This window comes from Gnatocerus cornutus, chromosome 2, assembly GCF_029298725.1.
Source record: "Gnatocerus cornutus isolate USDA-ARS CGAHR chromosome 2, icGnaCorn1.1, whole genome shotgun sequence".
Lineage (NCBI taxonomy): Eukaryota > Metazoa > Arthropoda > Insecta > Coleoptera > Tenebrionidae > Gnatocerus > Gnatocerus cornutus.
Window position 1 is genome coordinate 9,653,868 of NC_142234.1, and position 17,466 is coordinate 9,671,333.

The 17,466-nt window shown below is 34.2% G+C and overlaps 1 long non-coding RNA gene across 1 annotated transcript; it reads left to right on the forward strand.

Moving 5' to 3' along the window:
* The first annotated feature begins 1,388 nt into the window (after positions 1-1,388).
* On the forward strand, positions 1,389-17,436 carry LOC148178805 (uncharacterized). Its single transcript, XR_015769561.1, has 2 exons — positions 1,389-1,571; positions 17,346-17,436. It is a non-coding gene; the product is annotated as an uncharacterized LOC148178805 (long non-coding RNA).
* The last annotated feature ends 30 nt before the right edge of the window (positions 17,437-17,466 follow it).

Below are 17,466 nucleotides of genomic sequence, written 5' to 3' on the forward strand. Positions count from 1 at the left end.
GTTTCAGAGTAAATATCATTGGGTCAAAATAAAAAAGTAAACATTCAGTTCAATTTGTGTTTTTTCATTAAAGACTAGTATCTCAAAGATTGCATTATTTATGCAGGTACAATTTTTCCCACAGGAAATTACCAAAGAATTTTTTAGATCTTTGAATATTAATTTTCACCCTTCCGCAACTTCTAATTAAGATTGTTCCTTTGGTCTTCAAAGTCTTCAAAGCTCTGTTTAGAAACGATACCAAAGTCGGTTAAATAGAATACAAGCCAAGGAACAAGCTAGTGACGTTTCAACGCCATCCAAGCATAAGATAAGATTTCAGAGATGTTAATTCAATTAATAGACTTTTCACCTCCACAATTTCATCGATTTTTCGCAACGTGTTAATCGGCAAGGATCATTATCCTCGAAGGACCTTTAAGCGATATTTAAAGATGCAAGATACACACGCCCTTGACGATGTAAGGCTAGCAAGAAAGGGTTCAAAAGGAGGATTTTCGATTAGCTACTTTTCATGAGTTGCGTGCACTTTGAAAGGGAATTTTCAACAACTAGACGTATTATTCGCGAGTTGGTTGGTTGTAATTTACCGAGTGGGAAGTCCCTTAAGACGTTTTTATTAGGTGATTACAGAAAGGAAAGGGTTGCTCTCAAAGGAATATTAAGTCTGATTTAACGACGAATTTGTCTCGGAATGCTTTTATGTGTAAACTAGGTGGCAGTAAAATAGGAAGCGAGTATGATTTTTAACGGGATTTTTATAATTAAATTAAATGAAATGGGGAAATGAAAATTAAGTAAGTACTTTAAAAGTATCAAATTTATAAACAATCGTCGTTAAAATGCTTAAAAATGGTCACAGATACTGAATAAAGTTCGCAGCAAAAGTATCTCTCGTTTGCCCTAACTTTGAATATTTCATTTTTATGTAATGCTCAAATTTCGTTATTTTATCCTTTTAAGAATCCTTAAGTTAGAGTAATATTGCCATCATTTTTAAAATATGAAGCATCCTAAAAATTTATGAAATCTAGAATTTCTCGAACATTTAACAGATTTTAAAATTAATGGGAACAAAATCCAAACCATCTTTTTATTTTCTTTTCTCATTTAATAATTTATTTGAAATCCCTGGGAGCAAATTTAGTGACACATTTTTTTTACATTTACAACATCTGAAATGAATTCCCATTCCACTTGTATCAAAGCCACAGTCGCATATTTTTTGCGACATGATGACATGGTGAATTTTCTCTAATTTTTTTTACGTTACGAGACGCATTTTTTCATTTCTTATCAAGTATTCGCTTTTTGAGTCCCACACAAAGAAATCAAACAACCCCCAACTCGGTCTTCCCAACTTCCACCCCCAATTTTTCACCACTCTGCAAAGTTTTCAGCAGCGGATGCGTCGCGACGCCGTATGCCCCGTCGTCGCGCCGCTTTCTGCACGCTCTTTCCTTTCAGTTGTGCTTTTGCTGCGCTGTGATATTGGCACGAAGCTTTCTCGTGCATTTTCTCGCTTCGCTCTCTGTGAATTTGTCTCTTTGACGGTGATTGCCACTTCAAAGGTATGTTCTCCACTTCTTCAGTCTCGAATTTTTTACCCGTAACGTGTCACAAACAACTGAAAGAAACCAATTCCTGTGACATAGTGGCGAAAAAAGCTTTGTCTGTTGGTTATGAAAGTTTTATGAAAAAATGTCTCGGGTTGGAGTTTACAAACCACCTGCGCATAATGAAAGCTGTGGCGTAAATAAATTCATTATGGAAATTTCGGAATGCGTTGGAAAATTCGATTTACCGAAATTAATTCTTTGGGCATAAATAAAGCGGGATTAGAAGGAAAGAGTGCGTAAATCCGACGGGACAAAGCGCAATTATCATCTGCGAACAATGTGTTGTTGATGGAAAAATTCAACAATTATTTCGCAGGAACCGGATTAAAAATTTTCCTGCTGAAATAAGAGTAGACATCTTGGGATGAAATCACTCCCCAACTCCCTCAACATATTTAATTACAACAGCACAATTAGTCGATTGAAATCCGATTGTTGGAATTTATCAATTTGCAGAATTAATTGTGGCATGATCCTGTTTCACCACTCCATTTGTAATTATATTTGTTTCCGTCTCAAATTAATTGGAGTTTTTAGCGATTTTCTGTGTCATGGCTTCGGAAGTGGCGAAAAATCGTTCCCTTTAAGGGTCATCAACTTTGGAAAAGGTCGAGGACTTCTTCAACTCGTATAAGATTAGTGGGCACCTGAGCCAGCAAAAAATTCGATATTAGAACGTAAACAGGCCTCCATGAAATTTAAATGTCTAGGTCGGCAAAAAATGGATATTACCCGAACCTAACACAACGATTTGAATTTTAACTAGAAAGAAATTTGTTCCAGTTGGAGGGAAACTTTTTCCATTTGCTTTTGAAAGCGGCGTTTCATATGGATTCTATATTTCCGATTAACGCTGATCAAACGATACGAGATGAATTACGTCTTTGTGACTTGGCAGTTCAAGCAAATTCCGATTATTTTATTCATAGTGTTTTCAGTGAAATGTTTTCTTTGTAAACATCTCAACAACAGTTTTGTGTTTTTCACTTTTGTTGTGAAATTTATGTTTCAGAATTTTTATAAAAGGATTATTTTGCACGGAAAATAAATTTATTGCAAACATTTTTGCGAATTAAAAACCTCCATTTAGCAATGCAAAATCAATCGATAAACACATGTAACGCTCATTAAATTTAATGACTGATTAGTTTTTCATTCGTTTCATAACCGGAAAAAATTGACGCTCTCTAAATATGCTAATGAAAAATAAATAGATTTTATATATTAAATTGTAGATGCCTTAGGACAAATTTCTAATTTAGCATTCATTTTCTTGAATTTAGAATTTAAAATAATGCGCATTTTTGGAGAAGATTTCAATTAATTTCAAATGAGAAATGTGGAAACGGAAATGCTAATAATGAAAACCAAACAAAATATTTCAATGTAGGTTTTTAAACTAATGATGGGTGCACAAGAAAGCACTAGTTTCTTCGACGTCTTTTAAAGCACTCTCAAATTTTTCCATTCAAAAAGGTCAGCTCGTTTACATTATTTTTATAACTTTAAGAAGTTTGTCGTTGGTTTATTTTTAAAAACTGTCACTTAAACATCTTGCCATATTCCAAAGGAATTATTTTTTCTTTACTAACTTTATATTGCGTACGTTAGAAAATATGGTAATGCAATTTTTTTGCTCTTTTTTAAAATGAATTTAACAGAAATTTTAGTAACTCTTGAAAAAATTTTACGCACACAATTTTCATGTACCACATAATCAGAGTTTCAGGAGACTTTCCTCAAAGTTATACAAATTCATCGATAGTGCAAATTCATAAAACTTTTCGCTCTAAATTTTGGGATTGCCACAACCGGCGTAACTGAAGTTCGAAAGCTGTCTGCTGTCCACTACCAGAACTAGTTAGGTTAATATAAACACAAATTGACATGTGCCAGTGACTGCTTTAGAACTTTGAGTAATGGCAACAGTTTTACATTTTCGCGGGAAATAAGAATCTCGTTTGGTCTCTCCGACAAAATTATTAGAGTAAATAAATAAAATCGCTAAATCAATACCCATCAAGCCCCCCTGATCCCTCATAAAGCCCGACCTCAAATCCTAATCCTCGTAAACCTTTTATTGCTCAATATGAAAAATACCCAACTTGTACAGTTCCACCAATTACGTTTTATAACCAGCTTATTAATATCAGCCGTTAAAACCAACCAAGCGAAGGTCGTTCGTGCGAACGAAATTAAATCCCGAACCTCTCCAAGCTAAAAAAATAAAATTGATAACACATTAATCAATATTCGATGGGTGGATACACGCATGAGCTTACTATGAAATTTTAATTAGCCAGCAAAAACCCGTGCTTAACCATAAAAAAACAAGCATTGTAGCAGATCCGAAACCACATGATGCGATTTTACATCATCATAGCGATAAGCTGGGAACAACTTAGGCTTTATTTGCGAGATATCGATTTGAACATAAGTTCGCCACTGGATTGGTTATAGCGACGGTTATTTTTATAGAGTGGCAGTTATTGGGATTTAAAGCTGTGGAAACCTTTGTTAAATACCCGACACGAAATATGGGAAGAATCAGCAGCTATGGTGATTCAGTCCTGGGGGATTTCTGACGTCGATACCAAACATGAGGGTGATAAAAACGTAAAACGAGTTCGTTTTCAGTTGTAAAACGAAATTAAACTTTCCTGGGAGATGGGAATTATACTCGAGTACTAGCGGCGAATAAACAAAATTTGCAAAGGGATAATAAAGGCTGTTTGTGTTTTTTGAGGGAAAACATGTTTTTTGTTTATTGAGACATGGAGCTTGTAATTTTCTTACTTGGCGTGATGAGGAGTATTAAGTTCATGTTTGTGCTCGTTAAAGATGTGTTTCGTGAGAAACGCTGAGAGGGAGTTTTGTTTTTCATAACGCAACATAAGCTTGTATTTTTGTTATTCATTGTTTTATGATCCTTGTATTGTTCATTTATAGAGAGTCTTGTTCTAACATGAATGTTTTAAACCTTCAATTTTTGTTTCGCAAACCTTCCTTCCATTTAAACAGCTTTGCAAAAATAGAATCAAGCTAAAGAAGATATTGATTTTTCTAATGGTTTATATCAATTTTCAGCTATGCTACCGCCACAAATAATTGTTCCTTTTATGTCAACGCACACTAGAAACCAACTCGCTACAGTTATAAAAAAACCAACAAATAAAACTGAACGTCCAGGCAATTATTTTCAGCAAACAAACCGAAACGGTCTCTTAAAAAAACTATCCTCGATCCCGATCAACAAACTAATTTATTAATTAATTAACTGTAACAGAAACATGTTTGCTTTCGTCATTATTGAAAATTACATTCTCGCCATGTTGCCGTAAGCTAATAAGCTTACAAGCTCTGCTCCAGCTTTGTATTGTGTTATTACTCGCTTTAACACTGTCTAGGAAATTCTGTTTGTCGTCTCATGAAAGACAGAACGTTTAGCCACACATTCATCAAAACCGAAAAAAATGTTTTGTCTCTAGAAGCATGTTATCGGAACAAGTCAGAAGGAAAATAAACATACATCACTCATAGAAATCTGCTTTCGTATTTCTGCATTTTGCTCCAGGTGCGCTGATATGAAACAAGCTCAGGTTTTGCAAGAGCAGTTGTTGGGATAAATGATTCGAAACAGATCTGAACGGAAAATGAAATGCGCCCACATGAGAGGAATAATAATGCGTTGGATGATGAGAGCTTTGTTTGGTTAAATATTTCGTTTATTTTTCATCAAATGAGCTTTCAGAATCTAGTTTTGTAATGTAATTATCTTGTTATTGGTTACAATGCTGATGGGTTGTTTGAAACTGAATTACAGAAAATTGTACATTCCTGGTAAGTTCGATAATGTAATTGGAATTGTTTGATGATGCAAATGTAAATTTTACCTCTGACACTTTAAAAATCTTATAAGAATGTTATTTTGTTGTTTGGAAAAGTTAAAAATACGTAACGGCAAATCCACCATCTTTATCAAATTTTATATTGTTGCAATTTTCACTGTAAATATCCACATGACTTGAAGCATCTATAATTTATAGCTTTTGGGACAAATTTCCATTTAAAATAATTTGGAAACTTTAGCAGTCAGAGAGTTGTATATATTTTCTTTGTTAATTGAAAATCGCTAAAACTGGTCTGAATTTTTTCAATCACCGAATCACCGACTCTCTTATCTTAATTCTAAACTTGCCCCTTTTCATTGAATATTTATCCGACTTTCCAACTCCTTTCTTCGAAACTTTTAAGCTGCTCCGCGAAACTACCCTCACGCCTCCGAACTTGAAAGAATTTCCTGTAAACACTGCACCGAAAACTCGACAAGAATTCTCATCGTCCGAAACAAGAATTAACAAAATTATCTTCATCTTAAAAGTTTTAGATTTTTCAACATCAAAGCAAACATTTTCTTGGAAACCGTGAGGGCCATTTTTAATAAAGATACTCGTAAACATGTAGTTAACGATTTTCATAACGTAATAAAGTTGCTTTCCCGTCAAAGTTATTACCTGACGCTTGAAATTTATGAGGTGTCTCTGTAACATATTCAGCAGAAGAAATAATCTTTTTAATTTACTTTCAAATCTGCTGCCGTCCAATAAAACGTCGTTTACGACTCTCAATTTCCGAGTTGGTAATTGAAACCGTGAACATTCCCAGATGGTGCTCTTCCTCTTCTAATCACAGTGTATGAATTTTTGGGGCTATAACTGTTTGGGGAGCGCTACTAACGCTTATCGTTAAAGACTTAATTGTTGACCCAAAGACATCAAGACACTGATTATATCTCGGGTTTGTGGTAGAAAGCTTCAGAACAAAGCTCGTAATTTTATTTGTTAACGTTTTACTGTTGAAATGCATCGAAATTGTAATAAATTAGTTGAAAATTGCAATATCATGCACGAATTGCGTGATAGGTTATATCGGCATTAGCTTACAACATGGATTGTCTGTTTCCTGTAGTGCTTTTTGCGTTTTATTTGAAAAGTACAAAAGACTGACAAATGGAAGACTTTTGAGCTTATCTTACAAGGACTTGATAAATGTTTTCGGTTTTAGGAAACGTTCCATTTCTTGGCTAGGTTTAGAAAGGTTAAGTTTTGTGTTGCTGGAAAATAATCGTGTTTTATAAGGTCGTTAAAGTTGCTAAAATAAGAAAATATTTCATAAATTTAAAGTGCTGATAAATCTAGTGAATATTTTCTATCCCGGCGCCTTCACCATTTTACCAAACAATGTTACCATTGTCAACTCGATTATGCTCTTCCTCCAACTTTCCTAACCGGTTTGAGTTGAGCCCCGTTGGACATACAATATCATGAGAACTGTTTTATTGTAACAAACTAAAACAATGACGTAACTGCCGTCTAACAAGTTTCCAATCACCAATTTCAACCCCTAATCACTTTCTGAATGGGGTGTCAAGTGCACACCTACCCAGAAATCGACTTCCACAAGCAAAATTATCTACTTCACCCACTTCCACAAAAAACCCGTTGCATACTCCCGCTAAATTACCCTCGATCGATACAGAGTGTCAACGAATAATTCTTCAATTTCCATGCACCAGGTGCTTTGAAAATTAATAACACACGAATAGGTGTTCACGGGTTTATAATGCCTCTTTAAGATGAAATTTTTCAAATTCCTCAGCGATATTAATCTATCAACCCTTTTTTTGCATTCTTAGAGTTCGTTACCCTCTTGTTTTACAACAGACACCAGCGGCGTCAAGAAGACGATGCGTATATCGATTAGAGGGTGCATTGTACTTGGAATATCTGCGACCTCATCTTGTAACCCACTTTCGGTGATTTATGACTTCTGTCAAGTCCGATTGCGCATTGATGGTGGAAGAAAACTCTTTTGTGTTAGAAACAATCACTTAGGAGTAAAAAACCAAACGGTGGTGAGAAAATGAAATTAAAGTTAAAGAGTGCCAAAGGAGGTACGACTAGTTAAATTTCAATTTAAATATGTTTGACTTTAAAGAGGGCTCAAAGCGGCTGCTAATAATTATTTGAAGCATTTCAAGTGAAAGATGAGAGCAAGTTAGCTAATTCAACTAGAAATTTTAATTAATTAAATATGAAATTATTGGTTTTTTAGTCAGCAGTGAACTCCGCTGTTTGTATAGGATGAGAAAGTTTTATTACTTTTAATAAAAATCTAAATATTAACAAAAAAACAACTTTTATTGACAAAATTATCTCCAGAAAGTTTTCAACACAAAAGTTCAAGTTAATAAACAACTAAAAATAAAAAGAAGACTACTTATTTTATAATGTAAATTTTTTTGCAATAACTAAATTTTATCTCATAGAAAAATAGTAAATTTTATCTCATAGAAAAATAGTAATTTTATAAAATTATCTTTAAGGACAAAGCAGTGAAAGATTGAAAAGAAAATTGATTGCAGCCTTCAACAAAATTAATAAAGGGTATTACGTTGAAGGTAAGAAGAATAAAAAATGTCAATTCAGTAATGATAAAATATACTCCTACCTACGATAATAGACAACCTGCTAATAACTTTTCTCGTTTAGACAAAAATTAAACAAATTTTTTTGTTTCTCTGAAATTTTCCAAACTCGCGTCGAGTCAAGAAATAAAATTGTAGATAAGTTAATTCTCGTGATTTTTAAATCAGTTTCTTGGTAATGATCCGCTTATTATACATCAACTATACTTGTTTACCGATTAGCGTATCAATCACTCTAGATGATTAACGATTAGTGGTTGTTAATCTTCATTCTATCCCTCAATGAATAATGTTGACATATATCCATTTGTTCAGCTTCAAGAAATCCAAAAACGCGCTGCCTTATAAGCCGCGAAAAACATAAAAATTTCAACAGCGCTACGCGAAAACACTTCCAAGACAAAGTTTAGACGTAGTATTTGCACTTTATCTCCCAAAGCATAACCTCATTTTTGTAAAATCGATATAAACTTTGTGACGCTGATCACCAACAACATTTTACCCAAAAAGAAGCCAAAGCCCAACTTTCAGTCTCGGTATCATTCCCTCGTTACGACACCCATTTTGATGAATGAATCCTCTACCATTAAACCCTCAACTTTTCACATCAATCAACATTACTTAAAATTATTTATAGGTCGAGAATAAAACTCCATTTCATGACATTCTCCACCTCCCGAAAGACACAAAAGAGCGTAAAATCACTTAGCAACAAGTGCCCAATTCATGTCAGAGATGGTGTAAATCATCTAGACACATAAAACCTCAACTCGAGAGAAAAATAAAAGTGTTCTCCACAACGCAATTGTAATTCTATATCAAATAAATCGTATTACTCGGACCGATACAACACCCTTCTTATCAGGGTTCGCCAATCTCCTGGCGCAAAAACTCTTTCTCGTAATCCGATTTCGAGTATTTCGTCAAGGGATGAGATATCAGATTGGGGTTGCGTAATTGTAAGTTGTAACAACAGAAGGAAAGCTATTCTTATCGGGGACGCTTTGACGTGGTGCAAGTGTGTGTTTTTGTGGCGGTATAAACTGTACTGTAATTTTCCTAGGGGAAAACGTGTCTCGTCACGCGACGCGATATTAAAGCCCAAAATACCCTCACAAATGAAGCATCAATCATTCATACAGCGCGGACCGAAATTATTAAATCCGGCGATAAAACCGATTACACGCGTCATAAATATGGGAAAACACGAGATCAAAAAAACGGTGGCGAGCATTAACGCGTTCGATTGTGAGTTTGCATATTTATTTCAGAAAGTAAAGAGCTCTTAAAATTATATTATCTTAGCGCATCCACCATTTTTACATATATTTTTATTTTAATACTTTAGCTAAACTAATTTTAAACAAAAATTTGTTAAAATACAGACCTTTACGTAGCTAAAACTTTATAATAGTAGCTGGACTCGTAGTTAAGACTGGCATTAAAGTAAACATTAACCCCGCATTACAACTTCTGTAACTTCTTTATTTAACTTTTAAATTCTGTTTCATTACATCCGTTATTGTCACTGCTTAGATTTTAAATACAAATTAGTAAATATCTACTCAAACTCTAAATTCTTATCCATGCAATTCTCTAAAATTTAAACTAAAGAAAACCTCCAAACGAAAATAAAATAAACAAAGTCGCTTCAATCAAACTCGCAAAGTTTTAATGACTTTTACGGTTCATCTTAACACTTCCATTCATATTTTATGACTGAATTTGCATTGAATTTATCTAAACGTCTACAATTTCTTGCAGCTTTTCCTGAAAGAAGTCTCTAAAGTGCTTACGTTGTCAACGACAAAAATTTCCATAGTTTCGTTCGATGGAAATCAAAGTCCCTACATACTTTGCGAAAGTCGAGTCGATACGAGTAATGGGTATAATTTGAGGCTTCTGTTTTGAGAAAGAGCACAATCGTGCTTAAAGAAGTGGTGGTTTTTTTGTATTCATAAAGCGTGTTTATACTCCAAAGTTCCTTGGTAAATCAATTAGAGTTGCTTTAACACACTCATGGACAAATATGATGCTAAAGCAGAACGACAATTTCTTATATTCTTTTTTATTTGAAGGCTCAGAAATATTGAACATGGACTTAGACTAGAAATCGGATCAGCGTAATCTGAGCTCAGTTTCTATCGATTTGAAAGAAGTAAAGTTTTTGACTAATTAATTTTTCCAGCTCTCTCTCGTCAAAAGAAGACAAACAATAACTGCTTGTCAGCGATTTTCCCATTAACGAAAAGTCCATCTTTGTTAAACATGCTTTTCCACCAATCAATCAATCAAAATTTATAGGAGAAGACTGAAATGTGAGCTCGAAATTAATAAGCGGTTTTATTGTCGAGGAAAAGTTTTAAGACTTTAATCTGGGAACAAATGTACATTTTTCAAGAGAAAAAAGGTTTCCACCTCGAATCCAGCTAATTTCCGTCTCAAAGGATCCAACTTAATTAAAAACCGAATTTCATTTTTACATCGTTTGAATTCTTGCAAAAAATGTCACTACTTAAGAAATTAATCTAAATTTTCCATCTCGGATTTATTACTTTTTTTAATTTTTTGAAGATGAAAAGCAGTAACACTTTATTACTCTGTTCAACTGAAAATGCTTGTATCGAGTCAATGAAAAATGCAAATTAACTTTGTAACAAACCACCTCATTATCGATTAACAAAGTGGGGGACGTTATTGCTTTGTCGTTTCATTTGACACTTTTAATTGTGTCTTTTGTAATTGGAGACGACGTATGATTATTTTAAAATTAAATTAATGTCTTTATTAAAGGACGGCCAAAATAAGAACAGTTCTGCTTTGTGTGCTCCTGATAAAAGTTGTTTGTGATAAAACTTGTTTAATTAACAGTTACAAAATGAGGCTAGATAACGGTTTCGTCTTCTGTAAAGTCTGTTTCTGGTTGCAGCGTAAATGTTCTCGGCAAGTGTCAATGATAGAGATAACAAACCAAGTTTCTGTCCTGACCCGGCTCATCCACCATTTTTATAATCATTTTATGTTGACACAATTCCTTTCTCTTTTGTAATTCGGAGCGATCGGCTCGCTTGACCATAAACCTTCCATCGAGCTTTAAATGAAAGCTCAATTTATGTTCAACGTTCTACAAAAACTGGTATTGTTCATTCTTTCACAAAAGCAAACGATTAATTCCCCTTCTACATCCATCTTCCTAATGCCTACATTACCAATCTAACAATAAACGAAATTGTTTTATCGAAAGCTCTCACTAAATAATTAACAACGCAATAAAGCTTGCCACTTTAGCAGCAAGAGTGGTTTTTACGCAATCAAGACGTCGAATGTCAACTTTTGAAATCTGAGTTAATTAACGTTCGACAAATCAGACTTCGAGAGTTTAATTGAGATTCCAATGGTTAATTTAATTAGTGAGGAAGTTATGCGTGTTGCATATTTTAATAATCGGCGGGAAGCGCGAACTTTGTCAAGGTGTTACAAAATCACATCGCGAAGTGTCAGAGTGGAATTCATTTCGAAACTGTTTGAATTCAAGACGCGATTGAAATAAATAATAAAGAAACGAAAGGCTTCTTCACTTGTCGTGAACGATGGCGTAATCAACTATTCAGAGCGAAATGAGCTCGTTTTGCACGAGTCGAACTCTTAATCTGTAATTAAATTGAAATCGGTGAGAAAGGAAAAATGGAAGCATCTTCGGCACAATGTTGAAATCATTTTCTTGTAAATTATACAAATTTAGAATATGAAAACAGTAGATACAATTTATGAACAATAACAGAATTTTAATTAAATACGCTCCAGGCTCCTCGACCATTTTAATTTATTTCAAAAGTGTCGAAGTCATTTCATGTTAAAATTCAACATTCGAAAAATAAATTTCAACCACTGGATTAACTGACCTCAAAAACTCTAGACCCAAATTTCCCTACATAATATAATTCACCCCCAAGACTTCTAATCCACCTCATAAGTTTAGAACTGCAAGGGTTAGCCTCAAGTAATTGAACTTGAGTTTAGTTAAATTATGTCATGTGCCTCTCCACATCGATGTAATCGCTTTAATGCGGAATAGAAATAGAAATTTAATTTAGTTATCGTTCGGATAGCAAGCGAATAATTGCGAACATTGATTTGCATTTAGATACCAAAAGGGCTGCAAAGATATTCCATTCCAGACGTGCCTATAATCAGAAAGAAGAAGGAAGTACATAAATAAATATTGACGTTACATTAATTTCATCTTTCCAAAACACATCAATCTTAGTGAAACCTGATTATTTCGCATCGAAATATTTATCTGAAACGTGCTTGTATTTCCGAGAATAATCGTACAAAATTTGGGTTGTTTTGAATGTTTAATCGCACGTTTTGGAAGTTTTCTCTTCAGGTTGTTGTATAATTCACGGGTCCAAACCTCAGCACGCGTCTTCCACCGTCTTTGCATTATTAAATTGACATTTGCCGAATCGATAGACCTAACTTCTTTAGAAAGTCGGGTTTTATTAAAAGTGGTAAAATTTACCCTTTGAAGTAATCCGGGGCGAAGTTTGACGAAATTTAACAACGTCAACTTTACAATCTTGTCAAGGCAGACTTGGGGTTAAAGAAGCAACGCAAACTTGGGACAAACTATATCATTTAAAGGGGAGGGTAGTAGCAAATTGCGGTGTAAAGGGTTTGTTGCGTCTATTTAAAATTATTACAATACATTATGTTGCCCTCTTTGTGCAAAATTTCAATGTACATACATTTAAAAAAAACACAATTAACGAATGGTAAATAAAAAATAAAAACCAAGTTCCGTAGCTTAAAAGTAGAGACAATTTGCAAACAATCAATAGTTATACATAATTAGTTAATTTAAGCAAAGTTTTTCTTTCGGAATTTTCGGCGCTCCATATCTCCGGAACCACAACAGAAAAAAAGATGCGATTTACGCCATCATGTTTCTCGCGGTTTTGTTGCTAAGAATCTGATCTTACTTATCCCAAATTTAAAAGTAGGTTTTTTTTATTGTTGGTTGTAAAAAAAAACTCATGTGAAAAAGGTGACGTTTCTTGGTGACGAAAGGTTACCAGTTACTTTAATGAGAAAAAAAATTAATCATGAATAATGAATAAGCTCCATAAATTCAGACAAAATATGCAAAATAAATGTGCCATATTTTCGAACAGAAGACGTGCAATTTAATTTATTGTAATGTATAATATTTAGATTGTTGCCTGGCGGTTTAATGATTATAATTTAAACATGAAGACTGAAAATACTAAAATAAACTTTTAATTTTTTCCCCTATTATTTAAGTTAAGCTAAACAGGAGTAAACCTCTTGAGAGCGTTCGATTTAGATGCAATATTATCGACAATGAAATCGCAAATGGTTCAAAGCCACATTACGTTTTATCCCTCCTTTGTTTGTTATATTTTCCCAATTGTCTGCAAACATTCTTACATTCTTTAATTAGCTTTAAATTTCCTCGTGCTTCGAGTTTAAGCTTGCTCTTGACGGACAAAGAACCATGTCCTTGTGCACCCAATCAGAGCTTAATTACTACCAAGGATTCATGCTCTATATTATTTTCCGAGAAACCGTCGTGATTTTATTCCTATTGAGCATCTGCATTGTTCTAACATTTTCCAAGCTCGTTCCAGCTTCCAGCGACATTAATCATTTGATGTTATTTCCTAAAACATCTCTATTTTTTCGTGTTGTTTTAACCCGAAAAACTAATTAGTTTCCTTTAAATCGAGACTTTTAGACTGATTAACAAAATATTTAATTGCAAACTTTGTCTTTTCTGGTCGTTTTATCAATCTTCATACAATTTTAATTAATTTCTTTTATTGCGATGTTAACACGAACGTCTGACACGAGACAGATATTAAATTTCGAATGAATAATGTTTATAACTTGATAAATGAAAAGACATCTGTTGTTCATTTCATACACTATTTTTGTCCCCAAATCGTGTGCTTGCATGCATGATTTTATCAATCTTCCGCATTATGCAAAGGGTTGACCACATCAAGCTTCGATTTTTTTAATATAGGTTTGGGGGATGTGAGATTTGTGCTGTAGGTCACGGAGTGCGTGCTAGGAATGCTCTTGGAAACTGGATACGGAGATCTGGGGGTTATAAAGTTGATCCTGTCAGGAATAAGTTGATGGTTGGAGGTTTATTACAACCTTTGGGATATTTTTCGTCGATGTGTCGGGTGCGCCATAATAAAACAAATATGTATTTTATAGAAGCACTTTTCGCCGACGCTTCAACAGGAATTATCAAATTTGACGCGTCATTCCCCAGCAGACATCTTCCACAACTCCCTAAAACGTCTGTTGTGTCGGTTATATGCACGCCATTGCTCCACCAAGTGACAAGCAATAAACTTCACCCTCTCGCGTCATGGGCGTACATACAAAGCCTTACCTTCCTCTAACCCACATCTTGAATGCGTCTGCTCCAGGACTAAACAAACGGATTTAAGTAATCTCTTAACCCAAAGACGACACAAATGAAAATCTATGTAAATCCCCAGCTCTCGAACACTTGCGTAGGTGAAATGCGTAACGCACCAAGAAATCTCCTGATATACATATTTTAAAGCGTCATACGCGCTTTCCAATATTAGGGTTCTTTGTTCGTTGTACTGCACCGTTTTAATTATGTAGCAATAGAAAATCAATTAAAAGTTTGGATGACGCAGCTATCTAAAAGAGATTAAAGTCTGAAAAGAAGTTATGCATATTTTTTATGGCTTTAAACTCGTGGAGACCTCAAGAGCACCTTATAGCGAGAAAGATGTATTATTAAAGGATCGTGAGAAGTTGCAGTAATATTTTGAAACGGACGAGAAGATTGAAGATCACTGGAAGCGGATTGCGTGCGAGCCCTGAAAATAATTGTTTGGAAAATTAAGGCGATTTATTTTAACAGACACACTCGAAACTTAAGAGCCAAACCAACTACTTTCTGAAAGAGAAGAACCTTTCAAACTTCTAATAATTGCTGAAAATTTTATCATCATCTTCATGTTGCCTGTCTTTATATTGATCTAGTTCCTGAATTATTCCACACTGATCGCTCTTTTCCTCGCTAAAGTTTGATTGCCCCTTAATAGATTTTTCCTCTCATATAAAATCCCCAGCGTGATCTCTGGAAATTAAATAAACTGTTTGCATTCCCTCAATTATTCGCTTCACTAATTACATTAATACCAACTTAATCGTAAAAAACTTGAATGTTTTTCCACCCCATCTAAATGCACGATTCATGTTAAAACTTTTCCAAATGACTCGCAACAAAGTAAATGGCACGCAGAAGTAATCGAACTTTGGAAACACGGATACTCAATCGCGTCCTGCTGTGCAAAGCAGGATATTACGATATTTCTGCGACTATATTGTATTTACCGAATCGGTAGCTACCCTACAGCACTCGGAAACTATCTTGATGTTTGTTTTATGCCAACATGTACATGCTTAAAGGATAATAAATCTACTTAACAAGCAGGATCACTGTGTAAACTTAATAACTCTTGATGAAGTGAAGGGAAAGAGTTGGGGTTTAAGTAGGAGATTTGCGGGGCCACCACCAATTATCCAGGAGCACGGGCAAATGACCACGGGAGTGCACGCGTGTGTCTGTTTATTATCCTGTGTGTGTATCCTGATGTTAACACGTTAATTAAGTTACGAGCAGGATATGGGGGATAAATTGGAACGTTTTGACGGAAGCAGGGTACAACTTCTGCCGGGAATTAAATATAAAAATTTTAAAACTGGCAGGTTTTAATTAAAGATTAGTTTCCTTTCAATTTGGTTTCGTTATGAGGTACTTTGTTTACGTAGAAAATAATAAAGACAAATCGTAGAAATGAATATTCGGACAAGTATTAGCAGAAATTGTGGAAGCGTGGAGAGACATACTTTAAAAAAGTGGCATTGTCATAAAAATTGGTAGAATCTATAGGTATATGAGTTAAATGCTTAAAAAAATCATTTGCATTGCCAGTAAAAATTATTTTTATGACTGTGACAACATAACCGTTATTTTGTAACAAAAAGGTTGTTTAAAATGGTGTTATTTTATAACTGATTTAAAAAAAATAAATTGAAAGTTATTAAATGAATTAAGTTGTCCCTCAATGGGCAAAAATCACGTCTAGTGTTAAAATTAAGCACTTCTGCGTCTAGTTGCAAAAATAGCTATTTTGTATTAAAACGTACTATTAATGAAAGCGTTAATTTGGTATTTATTTATTAATTTTTTGTTAAATTATAGATTATGGTCAATCTGCTTCCATTTTTAGCTGAAATCAATAAAGTTCTTCATTAAGATTGTTTAAGTTTGATGAGGGATATGCAAAACTAGATACACAAAAATTTACATTTTGGTAGGTAGTGGGACTTTATTTTCTGACAGTACAACTTTATTTTCAGGCAATGCGACTTTTTTTTCTGACATTGCCACTTTTTATTAAAAGCTTTTTGCCCCTGTACGCTTCCGTTTAAGGAATTATAAAAACAGTGTAATTGCTTAATTGTAGAAAAACGTTTTTTCTTTGTTTTAGGCTTATTTAAATCAGTCTTTTTTAACACTATTAAAAATATATATTTTTATTCTTTCAATTCAGTAATAATATGTAATTACTTTACTACTTTAGCTTTTTGCATAATTTATAAATTCATGATTTATAAAGTTGAATTTGATCAGTTGTGCATATTTTTACCTTCCTGTCATTTTCCATCGAATGTGGTTGTATTCTTTTTGCAATAGATCGTCGCTTTGTGTGCTCGCAATTCCAAACTAGTTGAGAAATGTACTCAGAATATTGTACAGAGATGATTAGCATTCGTGCACCGTTCCAACTTGCCATTTCACATGACATATTTCATTTATGTAGGAAACATTCCGCCAGTTTCCATTAAAATTGCTTTGATTAAAGAAAAAACCTGAACCTGCACACTTCCTCGAACTAACTTGATTTTACACTTGTCGCTGCACCCACTCAACGAATTAAATCTCTAGGTTGGAATTTCGTGGTTTATTCGTTTGTTGATAGCAATCGTTCACTGTCGCTGTACACTTTATACTAATTTCCGACTAACGATAAAACTAAATAGGGTCGTTGAAGTTGATGTTTTCAAAAGACTCAAGCGTACTACCTTTAAAAGGCATTTCTCTAGTTTCTGTTTTGAATTTTAGTCACTAACGACCGTTTGTTTCCATCCAGATCTCATCTCTTAAGACGACTGTTTCGCTGTCCATCACACCGATGTCTCCCTTCTGAGTTAATTACTCCGGAATTGAACCTGAATATATTACCGCTCGCCACAACCCTTCTGTCACAATGC